The sequence below is a fragment of the Xenopus tropicalis genome, chromosome 3 (assembly GCF_000004195.4).
Source record: "Xenopus tropicalis strain Nigerian chromosome 3, UCB_Xtro_10.0, whole genome shotgun sequence".
Lineage (NCBI taxonomy): Eukaryota > Metazoa > Chordata > Amphibia > Anura > Pipidae > Xenopus > Xenopus tropicalis.
This window is the reverse complement of record NC_030679.2, coordinates 20,304,136-20,321,635: the sequence shown is the minus strand read 5'-3', so window position 1 is coordinate 20,321,635 and position 17,500 is coordinate 20,304,136. Positions and strand designations below refer to the sequence as shown.

Sequence of the window (17,500 nt, the reverse complement as noted above, 5' to 3'; positions counted from 1 at the left end):
TGCTACTTCTCTAACTGGGAAGCAAAGTCCAAATAAATCAGCATAATGTAAAAATGTATGTATAAAGATATCTCTCCCTTTGCCCCGGTACAGTCTGATAGGTTGTGAGATAAGGATCACCTCAATACAAAAAGGGCTTACCAGCGAGTTGCCGATTTGTCTTGACTTTGCTCACTAGGACCAGGAAGTAGAATGTGCGCTTAGTTTCATTTTAAAATTTTGCCTTGTTTAGTTCACAAATAACAAAAATTGTAAGGATTGCTTGATAAAAAAAAAGTAAGCAAAAACTACGTTCTATGAAACAATATTGAAAAATGGGGTAACCTTTAAAGAGGACTGATGGGAAGTAGTTCATTATAGTATCATGGTTTCCTTTCAATCTCTGCCATGTAGAAAAAAATATTTATTTCCTGGGGTTCAGATAGTGTTCATGCATCTTTTTAAAACCAAACTGAATATCTCAAGTCAAAAAGGGGGGTATATTGTCCCTTTATAGTTCTTAACTTTTACTGAGAGTGCATAAATAAATGTAAAAAATAAATACATCAATAAAAAAGTACTTTCTGCAACCATTTCATAAAAGGTAGCGTGTTTTATATCTTTTGTGCTGCCTAGGCGTATAGACCTAATCTTTAAATCTATAAGTGGTGCCATTTTATATAAAAGAGAACATTTTTATCTTTTGCATTTTCCATTTGCAGCTCACACAATGTAAATCCCTCATAATAGGCCATTTATCTACATAAAGGAGTGTTTAGCGTGTTTATATTTAGGTGCGAGGTGCTTTATTTCTTTAGTACTGACAAGACATAAAAACCTGTATCTTTATTTATTCAGGTATGGGATCCACTATCCAGGAAGCTCCAAATTACGGGAAGACAGTCTCATACAGACTCCATTTTAATTGAATAATTAACATTTTTTAAAGCGAAATCCTTTTTCTGTGTAATAATACAATAGTACCTGGTACTTGATCACAACTAAGGTTTAATTATCCTTGGTAAAACAGATGGCAAAACAATCCAGTTGGGTTATTTATTAGTAGACTTTGGAGATCCAAATTACAGAAGGACCCCTTACCGACTATTCTGTATTACAGGTCCCATACCTGTATGTGTATGTTCTACTATATTGAAATTTTGCAAATAGTTAGTATGGCACCTGATAATGTTTTTACGGAAAAAAAAGAGAAGATGAAAAAATAACATCTTTTCTGTTGTACATTATTACATTAATGACAGTATCTATGGTACTAAAGTTATTTATAAATATAAACTGCCGTTTGAATTGAGTAAAGCTCTTGTGAGCAGGGCCCTCTGATTTTTTTGTTAAACTACTGTAAAGGGCTGCCTAACTTGCTGGCACTATATAAATATATAAATCAAGATATATCTGTCCCTTTTTGGAAAAGCAACCCTATCAGAATGCTACAAGCAACAAATGCAATTGCCAGAAGGACACAAATTTCCATACATGCAAAAATGGGAGAATGAGCTGCAACTCCAAATCACTACGGAACAATGGCAGCAAATATTAGCAGCACATAAAGGAGCAACTAACTGTACAAATCACATAGAAGTGCATACAAAAATTACACACAGATGGTATTTAACACCTAAAAGAATAAGTCAAATCAACCCACAATACCCCACTTTATGCTGGAGACAATGCGGCCAACAAGGAACACTTTTGCATATGTGTTGGCAATGTCCATCAGTAAAGCCTTTTTGGATAGAGGTTTTTAACCTCATTAAACACAAATTGGGATGGAATCTACCTCTACAACCTCAAATAGCCTTGCTACAATTATACCCACCGGACATATCAGCTCCAAACAGAAAACTTTTATTTCACATATTTAATACAGCACTTTCCCTCATTGCAAAACTCTGGAAACAACCTGCCACCCCAAACCTTCAACATCTAATCCAACAAGTCAACTATAGAGAAACAATGGAGAAAACAATAGATGCCACACCGGAATGCAAAAACAAACTAGCCTTAATTTGGGATCCCTGGCACAATAGCCAAGCCACAACGACACTAAATGCATAAAAGCCTACCAAACTCCACACTATATCTGCCTCCAAATCAACACAATGCTACACCACTTAGACCTTCCTACAACAAGCAAATTAAAACCTTCCATAAGTGTTTATGACCAAATATATGTCCTGTAATTTTTTTTTTCCTTTTCTTCTTTTACTGTTATATATGTAAAAATGCTTACTATTCTCTCTGCAAGATGTAAAGTTGCTCAAACACTCAATAAAACTTTTAGTCAAAAAAAAAGATATATCTGTCCCTTTTTTATTTTCTGCCCTGGTGATTAAAGGATATTAAAGGAAAACTATACCCCCCAAACAATTTAGGCCTCTATAAAAATAGATTGCATAAACCAGCTCATATGTAAAACCCTGCTTCATGCAGGGATTTGGAATGTTGGATTTTCATTAAGCAGTATTTTATCTTTGGGGTTTACATTTTATAGGTCCTGGTGTCAGAAAAATATTGCATATTTTTTTTTCCATTTTGAATCCTGTCCCATAGGTTAGGAATCCATGTTTTAAAGGCTCTTTGCTGAATTGTGCCAAGTAGAGGGAAATATATATGACAGACCAGGGCTGTCTAACTAGAGGCCCATGAGCCTGATATGGCCCACCAAGAGGATTGTATGAGCCATAACATTCCCAAGACCTCCAAAACCTTTTTGTGCAATGTTATGACATGAAATCCTGCAAACTGACCCATGGCACTGAAAATGTTGGACAGCATTAAGATATACTGTGGCCAATTTTATTGATGGCATAGTCAAAGCAGTTTGATTCATTTATTCCATTATGTACAAGTTTTCTCCAAACAATGGAAGGATCATCATTAGTAAGAATACAAGAAATGGTGTCGCCGTGGAATGACAAATAAAAATGATTCATGGCTAGAAGGTAACACTGTGTTCTTAAACCTGACACTTGACTCTGAAAACAGACTGTGAAAATTAATTCTTTATTGTAAGGGCTGTGACAAATTTCCCCGCCATGCCATCCCACCGGCTACAATGTAAATCGCTGGTGGGATGGCATACGCAGCACCGAAATTTGCCCAAGTTGCCTTGAGAGGATGGCATTGGGGGGAGATTAGTCGCCCGTGACAACAGAGATCTGTCTCGGCATGACTAATCTCCCCATGTGTCACAGCCCTAAAGGACAGAGCAATTTGAAGTGCTCTTTTTTAGATTACACATTACTTCCTTCTGTCTTGGCCTCCATGGAGCTTACAATCCCCCTATGTGCCATCGCTGTAATGTGAAGCCCCAGTATAATAAAGGCACCTCAGATGAGATGGATGGGTCACTGTTGATGCTCTAAAGTTGCTCACACACAGCCATATTTAAGTTGCCGAATTGGGTCCTTCAGACGTATTCGGCAGCTCATCTGCCCAAAATCGCGCAGGTTTCATTTTTCTGTTGGATCGAGGACCACATCGGCTCATTGATGTAGTCCTTGCTCCGACTTTTCATATTCCCTTCATTGTAAGGGGGCCAAACAATCACATTAGCATGATCTCGCCCACACCCAAGGTGGGCATTTTGGGTTAAAGATTTGCTTGCTTAGTGACCTTGCCTTGCCTCTATGTCGCTGCCCTATCTTCTTTTGCCTTCCTCAGCACGTTGACTGGGCTCCTGGCAGAGAATCACAAGATACGAGGCTTTACTAGGTAGTAGGAGGCAAATACAAGCAGCAAGATTCCATTCCATTCCATGTTATTTTGGCAACACCACTTGTGATTTTGCCTAATTTAATTTAAACCCTTTTACTGGCAGAAGAATTTCACACTTCAGTTATGCTCACTGCCAGATAATTCATGAACATTTTGTGGTTTCACTTTAGAGCCACATCCTGACAGGACCTTTTAGTATAAAAAAAACAAAAACAACAAAACACTAACTTTTTTTCCCCCGAACCTAAGTTCTGAAAATTTTTTTTTGAACAATTCCACTTATGTAACTAGATACAGGCTAGTGAATACTTAAAACAAAATAATGTGTCAAAATATAAACACATATGTCAGGAGCAGAACTTATTTCACATGCAAAAATACAATGATTTGTAAAGTCCCATGTCTCCTGATACCACTATATGTATAGTTTCATGGAGCTTTATGACTAATGTACACACGTGGCCCAACACTACCATATTTCCAAAGAACCACTCCAGAAATCTGCATCATTTACATTACAACAGCCTAAGGCTATTGGGCACACAACATTGTTGATTGGTTGTCATGTGTCTACTACTTGGGATCGATTCAGGGATGATCCGGTTCCAGGATCAATCACCCAGGTCTTTATGGTTGTTCCCTATGGGCAAATGTGCAAATAGAAAGTGCTTTAAAAAGGGATCCAGCGATAATACCTTTCTAGAATGGCAATCCAGCACAACATTTCTCTGTTCTTGTTACCTATTGATTATATTTTATTTGTTAATTTACAGAATATTTTTTATTGCATGTATTGCTATATTATTCATCCTATACAGATGATACAAATTACATAAATATATACATATAAGATACACTATTTACATGCCTGTGCTGCCAGCATGACAGTAACCAGTGGCCAAACCTGTCACCTACTGCTAAGTGACCAATCTCAGGACAATATAATAAAGTCAAAGGATTGTGGATTTTACATTCACATTGATAATATTGTCCTAGAAATTGATCAAATAGGTCAGAAAACAAAATTTGTCAGCTGTTAACCAATCTCTTACTGTGTGTAGGCAGGGCCGCCATCAGGGGGGCACAGGGGGGACTGTTGTCCCGGGCCCGGACGATTGTTGCTTTAAAGGGGGCCCGGCCGTGATACAGCTTTTAAGCACGGGCCCCCTTTAAAGAATTACGGGCCCTTGGGACATTGGTGGTTAGCGGGTAATTCAATTGGCTGCGCCCCGTGCGTACTGACGTCACCTTATAAAAACTGGATGCAGCGGCGAGCCGGTGGGCATACGAAGAGGATCTAGCCAGAGGAAGCGCACATAGCAGGCGTGAGCAGGAAGCGCCACAGGAAGCACGGAGAGCTGTAGGATGGTAAGGGGGGCTAGAGGACACTGGGGGAAGTTGGATGTTGGTAGGTGGGGCTGGAGGATGCTGGGGGAAGCTGGAGGATGATAAGGGGGGCTAGAGGACACTGGGGGAAGCTGGAGGATGGTAAGGGGGGCTAGAGGACACTGGGGGAAGTTGGATGTTGGTAGGTGGGGCTGGAGGACGCTGGGGGAAGCTGGAGGTTGTTGGGGAGGACGCTGCGGGGAAGGTAGAGGATGCTAGGGGGGAGCTGGAGGATGTTGTGGAGGATGCTGCAGCGGGGAGTGGCCCATAGTATGAGGACACTGGGGGAGGACCAGCAATGTTTTAGGGGGCCCTGGGCTGGAAAGCAATGTTTTAGGGGGTCTCTGCCCTGGCACCAATGCAAAATGTTACCCTGGCTACCAACGTTTTAGGGGGGCCCTGGCTACCAATGTCTCGGTGTCCTTTGTACTGATGGGAGGGGAGCGGGGCATGGGAGGAGGGGGGCCCAGAAAATTCTGTTCTGAGGGGCCCCGTGATTTCTGATGGCGGCCCTGTGTGTAAGTGAGCGGGGTTTCTCTCCTGAACAGTGACAGCTTAAATAGAAACAAAAACAATAGAAATCCCATACCGAACCTACCAAGCAACCATAATAAACACATGTAAAAAATGATCACAATCTGCATTTATAAAGTATAAACCCAAAATCTTTCAACATAAAAGGTAGAAAAATCAAAATCATTATATAATCCATGGACAGACAAATCACTACAAAATAAGAGCAAAAAAAGAGCTAAAACTTCTGTAAACTTCTGAGACTTTTGTAGAAAACAAGAAATCTTTCTAGAGCTATATTTTTAGCTGTGTCGTAGTTCAGTGATATGGCTGGTCACTTAACACCAAAATCCTACCTTCTATGGCTGCCTTTATTATTAAAATACCCTGATTTGGCACATAACTATCAATCATGGAGGCAGATGATCAGTCAATTAAAATTCGCATGGGCTAGAGCTGGGATTTAGAAGGTTTTTATTCGTCTTGACATAAAGAAAAGCCAGATGAACTCTGCAGCATGTAAATTGCTTTATGGCTTTCCCAAGTTATACCATACACATGCATATTAAATATGAGACACCTATTCACTACCCTACCATGCAGCAAGTGCACAGAGAAAGTTAAATATTCACTTGCATTATAGGGTGCAGAAGTATTAAAACAGCTGAGGTGGTTGGAAAGTGAAAACACGTAGTTTTAAATAGGTATCACCCCAAAAAGTATGTTAATATAAAGTATTTAATAAACAGGTATTAAACGGGCAGGTGGTACACCGGCTATAAAAGTTAAAAACCAACTGAGGCTAGTGATAAACAACATTTTTCGGCAGGCATGGATTTGCAGCAAATTTCTGAATTTTGCCTTTGGCGAATTATTTTACAAAACTTCGGCGCATGTCAAAAATCCAGCTCACATCAAAAAGACACGAGGCAACAAAAAAAATGTGCAACAAATGCGTTTTGCAAATGCAAATTTTCATGAATTTTATGGCAAAGCGAAACGGGACAGATTCGCTCATCACTACCCGTGGCTTTTAATTACCCCTCTAATGATTGTCTTTCAATCAAGATCAGAACTATAGACATCTGGCATATTTAAATATGGCAGGAATTATCCAGCTAACTCTTCTGGGAGCGCCGTGCTCTGGCAGAGGGGTAACAGCAGATTGACAGTAGAAGACTGCAGTGATTGCAAGGCAGCATTAGGGGCCCCCGCAAATATACATTTAAATTATGGAAAACCCATCTTTTATAAGCAAATAATTCCCATATAAACCTTACTCATCAACAGGGTACACTTTCCCTTTAACAGTGGCCCCTGCATTGATTGAGAGTTGACTTCATAACAATGGAAATGATAGTTGGTACAGTCCGTTCGTTTGCATTGTGGTGAGAGGTAAGCATGGATCTTCTCTGATAGATTTTTTGACAAATAACCATTATTTTGATGGAAAAATGAGGGGAAATAGTTGGGTGATGTCCCCCTAGATGTTGCTCCTCTCACTGATTTTAGTGAATTAGGAGAATTTTCCCCTAAAAGGGGCTTTGGAGATGTCTTTGATCTTGGCGCTTGTTGGGAGACACAGACACCAGGATTTGGCAGTTATTGCAGGGCTTAGAGAAAAATACACATTGTTTTAATGGGAAAAAAACGTGATATTTTGTGACCCCTATGCCAAACCATAAAATACTTCATTTTGGTTCCCAGTACTGACAGGCTTCTTTGGGTTTTGCCCCTCTGCCCCAGGTATATGCCCTACTCTCATGTACCAACCTTAACATGTAACTGAATTAAAGACCTGCCCCCATACATACATGTCCCCATACGTATAATGCCATATAAACCTACTCATAACATGGTACAGCACCTGTCATGTGATGAGAGGTGGCTTCAAACCCAGGAATGTGACAGTTGGTTCAGTCCGTTGGTTGGCATTGTGGTGAGAGGTAAGCGTGCATCCCCTCTGGAGAGATTTCTTGCCAAATAACCCTGAGAAATAGTTGTGTGACAGCCCCCAAACTAGTGGATGTTGCTCCTCTCGCTGATTTTAGTGAATCTGGAGAATTTTCCCCTAAAAGAGGCTTTAGAGATGCCATTAATCTTAGTGCTGCTTGGGAGACACACACCCAAGATTTGGCAGTTATGCAGGGATGCAACTCTGCACTTTCTTTCACTGGGACCCCCATACAATTATAACATTTGGGGGCCATACAAAATAATGTCAATTTTATTCCCTGTTATGACAGAATCCTTAGAGTTTTGCCCCTCTGCCCCAGGTATCTCCCCTGCACTTATGTACCAACCTTAACATGTAACTGAATTAAAGTTACACCTGTGTATTTTATATTTAAAAGCTAAATGCAATATCCCTAAAGCTAACATGCCTTTTTTATTCTCTTTTCTATACAGATTGCGATAGAGTGCGACCTGAGATTCAGCGACAGAGAGAGATTTTGTGCGATTTTTTCAAAGCGCTTTTTTAAAAGCGATTTTTCCTTTGCAGGTTTTTCAGCATTTTTTCTGGTTTCTCCTCAGTTCATTTTGTAACATCCTTTTCTGAACAGCTGCTGAGGAGAACCTGAGGAAGACCCCGTGGGGTACCCCGGCCTTGTGCCGGCCCCTCTCATTAAACCCAAGCTAATAACATCTTAGGTTTCAGATTCCATCAAGATGGCAACTAATCAAGAACTATTAAGAGGTAATCTTGCAAATCCAACTGATACATTCATGATTTATTTTACCGCAAATCTGCCTTAAAAACAGTAGGGGGGGCTTTCGTCTCTTACATATAGGGGCATATTTATTATAGTAACCAATCAGACCAGACCTTTGCCTTTGCTTTCTAACTTGTAGGCGACAAGTGTTTAAATCTAATTGCTGATTGACCAATATCATCGGTGATGTCAGCTTACACACTATAATAAATATGCCCTAAACTGTATATTTTATGTAAGTAGCAAATCCATCACTATAGGCAGCATTATAATGGGCATTACTCATTGGGTGAAACAATGATTTATACAAATGGGAGAATACAGATTAGGAAATACTTGTGACTGTAAGCTCTGTAGCATTCATGCAACAGTTTTGCACCTTCTCCTATTGCTGTTCCTAATATAATGCCCATGTGTCTCTCGTGTCTGCTTTTAGGTTGCGAGAGTATCAGGAGCAAGCCAGGGCTGCAGGTAATGCGTCTGTTTCTTCTGTAATTCCCTTTCCTACAACTTCAATAGAAACTATTCTCTCTGTCTGCCTGTGTCTCTCAGTGTTTTGCTTTTACACACATAGATGGGAGCTGCCATACTCTTTGCCTCTGTGCAGATATTGGAAAGGCTAGTTTCCTGGGGAAGCCGATATTTTAGACCCCTCGGTGAATTAGACTTTTTTTTTTTTACCCTGGGCCAGTGCTCCTTTACAGAGAGATAATGCACCAGCCCAGGGAAATAACTAACAGAGCCACACTCACATCCTACTGTGTTTTCCGGCTTGAGCTTGCGCATGAGCAATACAGTAGGGAGAGTTCCACCTGTGCCATATCCCTTATTCCTGCCATTATGTGCCATAGAAACCCCAAACCCTTTCCTGTCACTATTCTCCTCAGTATGTTGATGAATTTACAGTTGTGTCTCTAATGCTCTTTTCTTTAACTTACAGAAGCTGTTCCTCGCCCTGGATTCTTTTAGGCCGGAGAAGAACAATTTCGAGGCCATGATTTCTTATTATGGTAAAATCCTATATTAATTACCAGTTCCTTAAGTTGTTCTGCTTTACAGCTTTTCACTGGAAATAGAGACTGTTAACCCCCAGCATCCCCATTTAAATTCAGCACTTTTATCTTGCTGCACCTTGATTCACCCAAGCCACTTTCCTGGTACCTGACTGCCCATGTGCTTAGCCTGAATCAGTAAAAGTGATACCTGGGAGCAGCACCCCCACACCCGGGAGCAGCACCCCCCCACCCTTGATCACCCATCCCTCCTGCCACAGTGAAGTGAGTGGGGGGAATCAGGGTTAATGGGTAGGGAGGGGTGATAAGGAGCTAAAGCAGTGATGCCATGCAGTGTTTAAGACTTTCCACAAGCTCCAGTACAGCCCCATTAAATGGGAAGTTGTCTACAGAACATAACACTAGCACAAAAGTGCAATCATGGCGTCTCTAATTGGCTGTAAAAGGCTGTAGCGTTAGTTTATTATTGTTGAATTCCTTTCCCTAAGCTCAATGTTTAAAGGAAATGTATTTTTCTCTGCAGAAGATTACTACAGATACCATTCTCTGGAAGAGGAAAACCTGTAAGTAAAACATAAATAGTCTTATTACATGTTGGGAATTGTTTACCACTGCCAGGAGGGTAAGTGCAAGAGCAGTAAGGGTGGAAATTCGCACCCCTTAGGGCAGTGACCCACTGGGAGATTAGTCGCCACGCGACTTTCTGTGTTTGGCGTCACACTGTATTCGCTATAATGAATAGGTGCATCTACAGTAGAAATACAAAGGAATAGTAGACATAACCTATTATTAATGCTCAGTGGTAATTCTTTTTCAGGAAAGATTTTCTGCTTTGGTACACCATCGAGAACATCGCCGATGACGAGAACATCCCCAATTATTTTGTAATGATTGATAATCTGGTAAGAAATCCAAAACAGATGTTTAGATAAATAAGGAATAAATGAAATTAGATTCCGCTCTTGGCCCAGTACAATTTATGTCTGGATCTTTGCTCCATATTATGAAATGACACAAGGCTCAGGCAATAACACTGGATGAGCAGATCCAGAGCTGCACTAAATCCAACTAAACCTGTTGCTAGTTAACTATTCCCTTTATCTAGTTTAAATGATAGTGGGGCTAAACAGAGCCACAGAGTGTGCATAAAGCTAATATGTGAGGCAGTCACTCTTCCCAAAGTCTCTTTTAAACATAAAGCCCATGCAACTACAGAGGTAACTGGAAATGGTACATTTAGAATAATGAGGAGGCCTGTAGTGATAGGATGGTAATTGCACAGCGGCGCTGCCTCGTATTTCTGCTTCACAGCTGCCCCTGAGATGATATTGCTGCTGCGCTTTCATTGTAAATGAGCCCCTAGGAGTCAGTCAGGGAGTCACAGTGAGGCACTGGTAATTCTTCATACAGTAAGTTCCCTGGATCACCGTCCCTTATGCTTTGTTGTAGATTTATTGCCAAATGTGCTTTAATCAGCTGATTCCAAAGAGGACACTTGCACGGGAAGTGCTGCTGGGCATGTTGCCTACTGGGTATTTTCCCTGGCATGACAAAAATCAGACTGATGCTCAGGGCTACTTGCAATACCACATGCCCCTTTAATATTCTCTATTTATCTTAAATAATAATACACTGATCATAAGGTTTTGAATTAAATATTAAGGTATTAGATTTACGGATGGACATTGGTCATAGATTATGGAGATATTATGTGCAAGTGCTACTTTCTCTAATACAGAGCATAGTTACATAGTTAATATGGGATGAAAAAGACAATAGTCTACCCCTCCAAATGACACCAAGTGCATATGTGTGTATTTATACATATACACACACACACATACCTATATTAACTGTATATTCTAAGATCACTGTAGCTTTGGATATGATGCATGTCCAACAAGTCAACAGTCTTACAGGTATTAGTAGAATATCACAAAATCAGTCAGCAGGTTATTCCACAACCTCATTGCCCTCACCACATAAAGGAACTATTGGCACCACCTGTACAGGGGTAATCCTTGTTCTGTTCCCTGGCAGGCAGTAAGATCCAAGCTGGAAGAATTAATGCGCAGAATAGCAGAGAAGAGAGAGGAGTTGCAGCAACTTCCTGGGTATGTACTTTACATATTAAACTTTCCATTACAGATACTGACACATAAGAGCAATATATAGAAGAGATGGAGCAAGAGAAATAAAAGCATCTTAACATCAACATTACATTCCCTGCTAAAATATGTGCCGGTCTATCAGTTTAGTCTGATGCATTCATACAATATACCAAAATCCCCCCCTCTAAGAAGGCAGTAGAAATGTTTCAAATATTGCAGCTCCCTCCTCGAGATGAAGCCTGTCCCTACAGCAAACTTGGAACATGCTCAGTAACTGCCCTATCAGGGTATATTATTCCTCCAGTGATCATAACTGCAGCCTTAAAACTTTGAAAACAGATGACAGTACCGACTCATGTTTTATTTTTTCACTTTAGAACCAGCGCACAGGAGTCTCCTGCTGCAGAGATCAGAACAGCAGAGGAGAGTGCACAGGAGACACCGGGTGCAGAGGAGGAAGCAGCGGAGGAGACTCCTGCTGCAGAGGGAGAACGCCTGACCCTTAGAAGAAGGGTCAGGAAAGCCCTCAAAAGGCCTTTCCAGAGAATTTGGGTAATATATTTATTTACTTACAATCTATTTTTAATTTGCAGATGCCATGTCAGTCAGTGCAGCTCTCTTAACCTGCCGTTCCAGTCATTTAGGCTGTCTGCCAAACCCTTAGAACAACAGAATGGCAGCTAAAGCTAGTATGGCCCCTAGTAACCTCACTGCCCCTTTAGCCTGTGGGCTGATCAGTCAGAGACATACCTGATAGGCCAGTGTATGGCTACCCTTATACTAGGCTTGTGACTCTAAGCAGAGCTCTAGCCAGGTCTGCAGATATCAACGGCAATTCTCTAGTAGGCCAATAAGGGGGAGGTATGATAACCCTCATAGGGCAGCTGTAGCTCTGGCTTAGATATCCACCTTTGGAAAAGGGTTTTCCCAGTGGTAACTAGACTGGCACCAGGTGATCAATGCTCAAAAATTCCAGAGACCTGATTTCTTGTAGGGCCAGACTAAGAAATTTATATGATAAAAAAAACATCTCTGTGATTTATTTTTAGTTGAACATTTTCTTTCTGTTTTTTTCAGCGTGCCACTAGAAGACTTTTCAGGGGGGGATGCTGTCACCCACCTCCCCCTGCTCCATAGTATACTTGGGGTAAGTATGTGTCTAGAGGGGTGGGTGGTTGGTTGTGTGTTTAGAAGGGTGGCTGTGCTTATTAAGGGGTGAGTGGGTGTGAAATAAGGAGGTGGGTGGATGCGTGAGGAGGAGTGGGTGGGGGGGTGCATGTGAAGAGGGCTGGGGGTTATGTAGAGGGGTGTTAGGGGGTTATATATGTGTGTAGGGATGTGGGTAGATAAGTGTGTATGTATAGAGGGGTGGATAGGGAAGTGTGTATGTTGAGGGGTAGGTGGATGCGTGTGTAGAGATGTGGGTGGATAGGTGTGTTTGTAGAGGGGTGGGTGGATGGGTTCATGTGTAGAGGGGTGGTAAGGTGGGTGTGTAGAGGGGCAGGTGGGGTTGTGTGTAGAGGGGTTAGTGGATGCATGTAGAGGGGTAGATGACTGTGTAGAGAGAGGTTAGCAGGTTGGGGTTGAGTGTGTAAAGGGGTCAATGGAGGGGGGGTGTGGGGGCACATGTGTAGGGGTGTGGATATATGTGTACGCTAATAGAAGGTATGAAGCCATGATTCAGGGTGTAAAACCGACTGCCGTTTCTAGGAGTCAGGAAGGAATTTTTTACCCTCAGATGAGGGGTTTTTTGCCTTCCTCTGAATCATTAGCTGTTAGGAATGCCCAAACCTAATTGGCTATGAATTGGAATAAACCCTGTGATCACCAACAGGTTTTCCCATAAACATGTCTCTGCGTTTTTCTTGAATTCTTAATGTAAAAGATGGGAAGGGGGCTTCTGTGCATCATTCTGCTAAAGGTGTCTGACCAATAGTGTGACAGGGAAATGAAAACCGCTGGGAGCTGCTCAAAATGGGCAAGTTCAGGGCATGCAGGGGTAAAACTGGGTGGTTGGTGCTGATTAAGAGGTTAAGTTGAAGAAGTGGATGGATTAATATATAATGCAGGGGGTTGTTAGAGTGGGTTCTGCTGTGGGGGTGAAAGATACAGTGAGCCAAACACAGCCGCGTATCGAGAATACAGATACCTAGCTACTGCCCCTTGCTATGTGCGTGCTGAAGTTATGCGTGCCCTCTGCAAATATTAAGCAGCAGGCAGGCATGACTTCAGCAAAGATAGAAGCTATAAAAGAAGCAGAGCCCTGGTCCAGGCCCCCCTGTGCCCCCCGTGACTGCAGAGTCCGTTTCCTCTATATTTCCACCACTGATACGGAATAATAAAGATTGGAAGCAACTACAATATTGCATTACTTAATAGGCCACAATGCAACTGCATCTCTAAGGGCACTTCTCAGCAGCCCACTGATACCATACCTTTTAGTGTATGTATGTGCTTGCTACAGGGGTAGGCCTATGCCGAATTCATTTTTTAAGTACCGCCCTGTACAGGTTGAGACAACTTTTGGGGAGGAATTCCTGCTAATGTGATGGTGGAGAATACCATTTTCTTTATCACACGCACAATCACACATCCGATGTGTGGAAAAATGAGGGCTATAGGTTTCTCATTTGAAATAGAACTCAGTATAGGAATAGCTATACTGAAATATTTTATGGTGAAATGATGATTATTGATCATGCACCCCCTTCTTCTGAGAGTTAGAGATCGGGAAAAACTACATTTAAGAACTGAACTCACAGGCTTGTTACCTTTAGCCCTTGCGTTTAAATGAACTGATTTCCTATGCTCCATTCTAGTGCTGAGCGAATCTGTCCCGTTTCATTTCTCAAATGTGTTCATGAACTGGATACAGTTAGAGCCGGGTTACAGGTTAAAGCCAGATATGAAAGGCAAGAGGAGCTGCAAAAATGGGGCCCCTCTTCACTACCTTTTATCTGATCAACAAAAAATTTCCCTCAGGGCCAGTCCTTGATTCACCAGGATGGTGGGATTATCAGTCTGACTGGTCCCAAGACTGGCCGCACATACACAAATGGGCAGGAAGTATGGTGGAAACTGTACAAATTGCCCAACCAAATCTGATCATTTATGTCCAGCTTTAGATATTCACTGGTACACGAGTGCCACCCAATCTCAGTTACTTAATGTGCCACACACGCACTTCAATAACAGCTAAAGGAGTGCAAGTTGGGCACCACTGTGGCAGCAGCAGCATCTACAAGTGAAAGACCCTTATCAGCTGGCACACTCACATGCAAGCCACCCTTCTCTGGAACAGGCTCATCACCCAAACTGGTAATCCCTTTGGTATGGAGCATTCAGCACTGGTAACCACTGAGCATGAACTGACAAATAGAGATACTAGGGCTCGTTTACTGATGGCAGGCAGGGTGCAAACTTCAGTAAATAGGAGCAAGCTGTTGTGTTTTTACCCTGCCCTCCCACCAGTGTCTGTGGGTGCAGGCCTTGCACTCCATTGAATTCATAAGGGGCGGCTGTAAGGAGGCAAATAGGTGCCCCTTCCCCTGCCCTCTAATATGTGCATCATTCAGACAGGGAGTAGGGACAAGGGTGACTTTCGCATCTACCACAAGTTGAAGAGTGCAGCAAAGCTTTGCACCCTTTTGTCGGAGGTCATTGTAAATAACCGGTATGGGGCATCCTTGCAAACAGAGGTGGGCAAAAGCCACAAAGCCAGCTGAGCGCCCTAGGCAACCTGTCTGGCTGACTCTAACCTGCACCCCCACCATGGGCCTCTGGCTGCCGTAATTAGAAATCCGGCGTTGGAGGTGAGGGCAAGGGAACGCAGACTACAGGTAGGCAGAAGAGGTACCTGCCTGGCACTCCCCCTATCATTGCTCCATAAGGCAGGTGCCCCTTCTGCCCGTTCAGAGCTCAGTAATATTGCTGCCATTGTGTTGTTACCGAACCATTATTGCTGCTGAAAGCTATTTTTGTTGTTTTCAACTGTTTATGGAAGAACAACACCTTGTTTTTCCAGCTGCTGCCGCCGGCTGAAATAAAAGCTATTTTTTCTGTGGAGGCCGATTCACTAGTGTGTTAACGCGTAACGCATGTTTTTTTGCATTAAAAATGACGCCATAATTAAGTAGCGATTCATCAAAGTCATTTTGCATGCGTTAAGACGCATATCGCATGCGCAAATAAAAGCAACATCACAAAGCGTTATTTCTATTGCATTGCGTTAATTAGCGAATAGAAATCGCATGATTCACAAAAACATATGAAGCGTTAAGCGTGAGAAATATCGCGTTAATCTGTGCAAATATTAACACCTACTTGGGGCAGGCGATACTTAAAGAACATTGCGGTTCGTGAGCTTTTGGCAACACAACATGCAGTGGGATTTATTCAAGTCTGTGTTGGCCCTAGAGCAGTTGTTCCCAACCAGTGGCTCGTGAGCAACATGTTGCTCCCCAACTCTTTGGATGTTGCTCTCTGTGGCCTCAAATAAAGTGCTTATTTTTGAATTCTTGGCTTGGTGGCAAGTTTTGGAGGTATAAAAACTAGGTGTACTGCCAAACAGAGTCTCCTATAGGCTAGCAGTCCATATAGGGGCTGCCAAATAGCCAATAACAGTCCTTATTTGGCACCCCCAGGTACATGTTTCATGCTCGTGTTGCTCCCCAAGTCTTTTTACAATTAAATGTGGCTCACGGGTAAAAAAGGTTGGGGATCCCTGCCCTAGAGTGATGCAGCCTCCAGTTTGTGGGGAAATGGGAATTTTCAGAAAAGTAGTTTTACGAACGTAATGGTTACGTGAGTTAAATCGTGCGCTAATATAGCAGGCGGCGAAATATATTGCGCGCTGCGGGAATTAGCACACGTGGTGGTAAAGAACGCAAGAAAACGCTCATCGCGAGTTAATTAAAGCAAACAACTTCGCGTCTAAATTAACGCAAGTATCCTTTTAGTGAATCGTGCGTTAAGTTGCAAAAAATAAGAAGCGATAAAATTTTTAACGCATCCTATAAACAGCGCTCGTTTTATCGACCTTTAGTGAATCAGCCCCAATCTCTCTTTCCCAGACCCTAACATAACCAACCAGATCACTCACGATATCACTGCCTTCTTTGCTATAAATGACAACACAAGAACACAAGATATAACCCTTTGGTGTGAGAACAAAGCAGTGATTATGGGACATCTCGTTAGCACAGCGGCCCATAAAGCCAAATTAGCAAAGGCAAAACAAAAGCAACTGCTACTGCAGATTAACAAGCTAGAACAAGAAGAACATATAGCCCCTTCCACTGGTTTATTACAACAACTGAAGATGATTAAGGAAGAAGTCAATCTCTTAGGCCAATGCCACACTTAGCGTATGGTGTATGTTTTCGGCAAGCCGTAAAACGCTTGCCAAAAGTAGGGCCATACACTCCTACCTGTGCCTGCACCCGAATGAATGGAATACGCTCGGGTGCAGGCACATGTAGCTGATATCTGCCGAAAATATGAAGTCTTGCGTTTTCTGGCGGATGTTGGCTACATGTGCCTGCACCCGAGCTTATTGTGCAGGCATAAGGTAGGATAAATTTCCAGTAGTGGGGCGTATTCTCAGCAATTGTTTTTCGCCTTGACAAGAATACGCCAATTAGCCTTAATTCTTTGCAGGTACCAAAATGAACTCGCAAAACTTAAGAGCAATAACTATTCAATGGGTAATAAAGCAACCAACCCCACAACATAGAATTGAAAAAATTCAGTCTCTTACCCAAGAACTTAGAATAAACTCTAATACTTAACTCTAGAGCGCCCTCTTCTGTCTAGACTTCTCAGATGAGGTCTTATGTGATAAAAATAAAAAAAGGAAAAGAAAACATATATATAGCGTAATACAGCAATATAAATCAGCCCTCCAAATGTGTTTAAATCCAACCAAATCCTTGTTAACATCACAACCAAATTAGCTTCACTCCAAAGCATTTAAAGTTTGTGTCTATATCCAAATACAGTGAGTTTCCATATTTCCCACTCTTCTGTGACTTCCTATATCCTTAAC

The 17,500-nt window shown here is 42.0% G+C and overlaps 1 protein-coding gene and 1 long non-coding RNA gene across 2 annotated transcripts in view; one reads left to right on the top strand and one right to left on the bottom strand.

Annotated features, from left to right (window-relative positions):
- The window catches only part of LOC116409474 (E3 ubiquitin-protein ligase RNF130-like), a 67,664-nt gene that overhangs the window by 32,666 nt on the left and 17,498 nt on the right, over positions 1-17,500 (bottom strand). The gene's annotated exons all lie outside the window — the stretch shown is intronic.
- On the top strand, positions 9,268-10,226 carry LOC116409701. Its single transcript, XR_004221931.1, has 3 exons — positions 9,268-9,340; positions 9,867-9,906; positions 10,161-10,226. It is a non-coding gene; the product is annotated as an uncharacterized LOC116409701 (long non-coding RNA).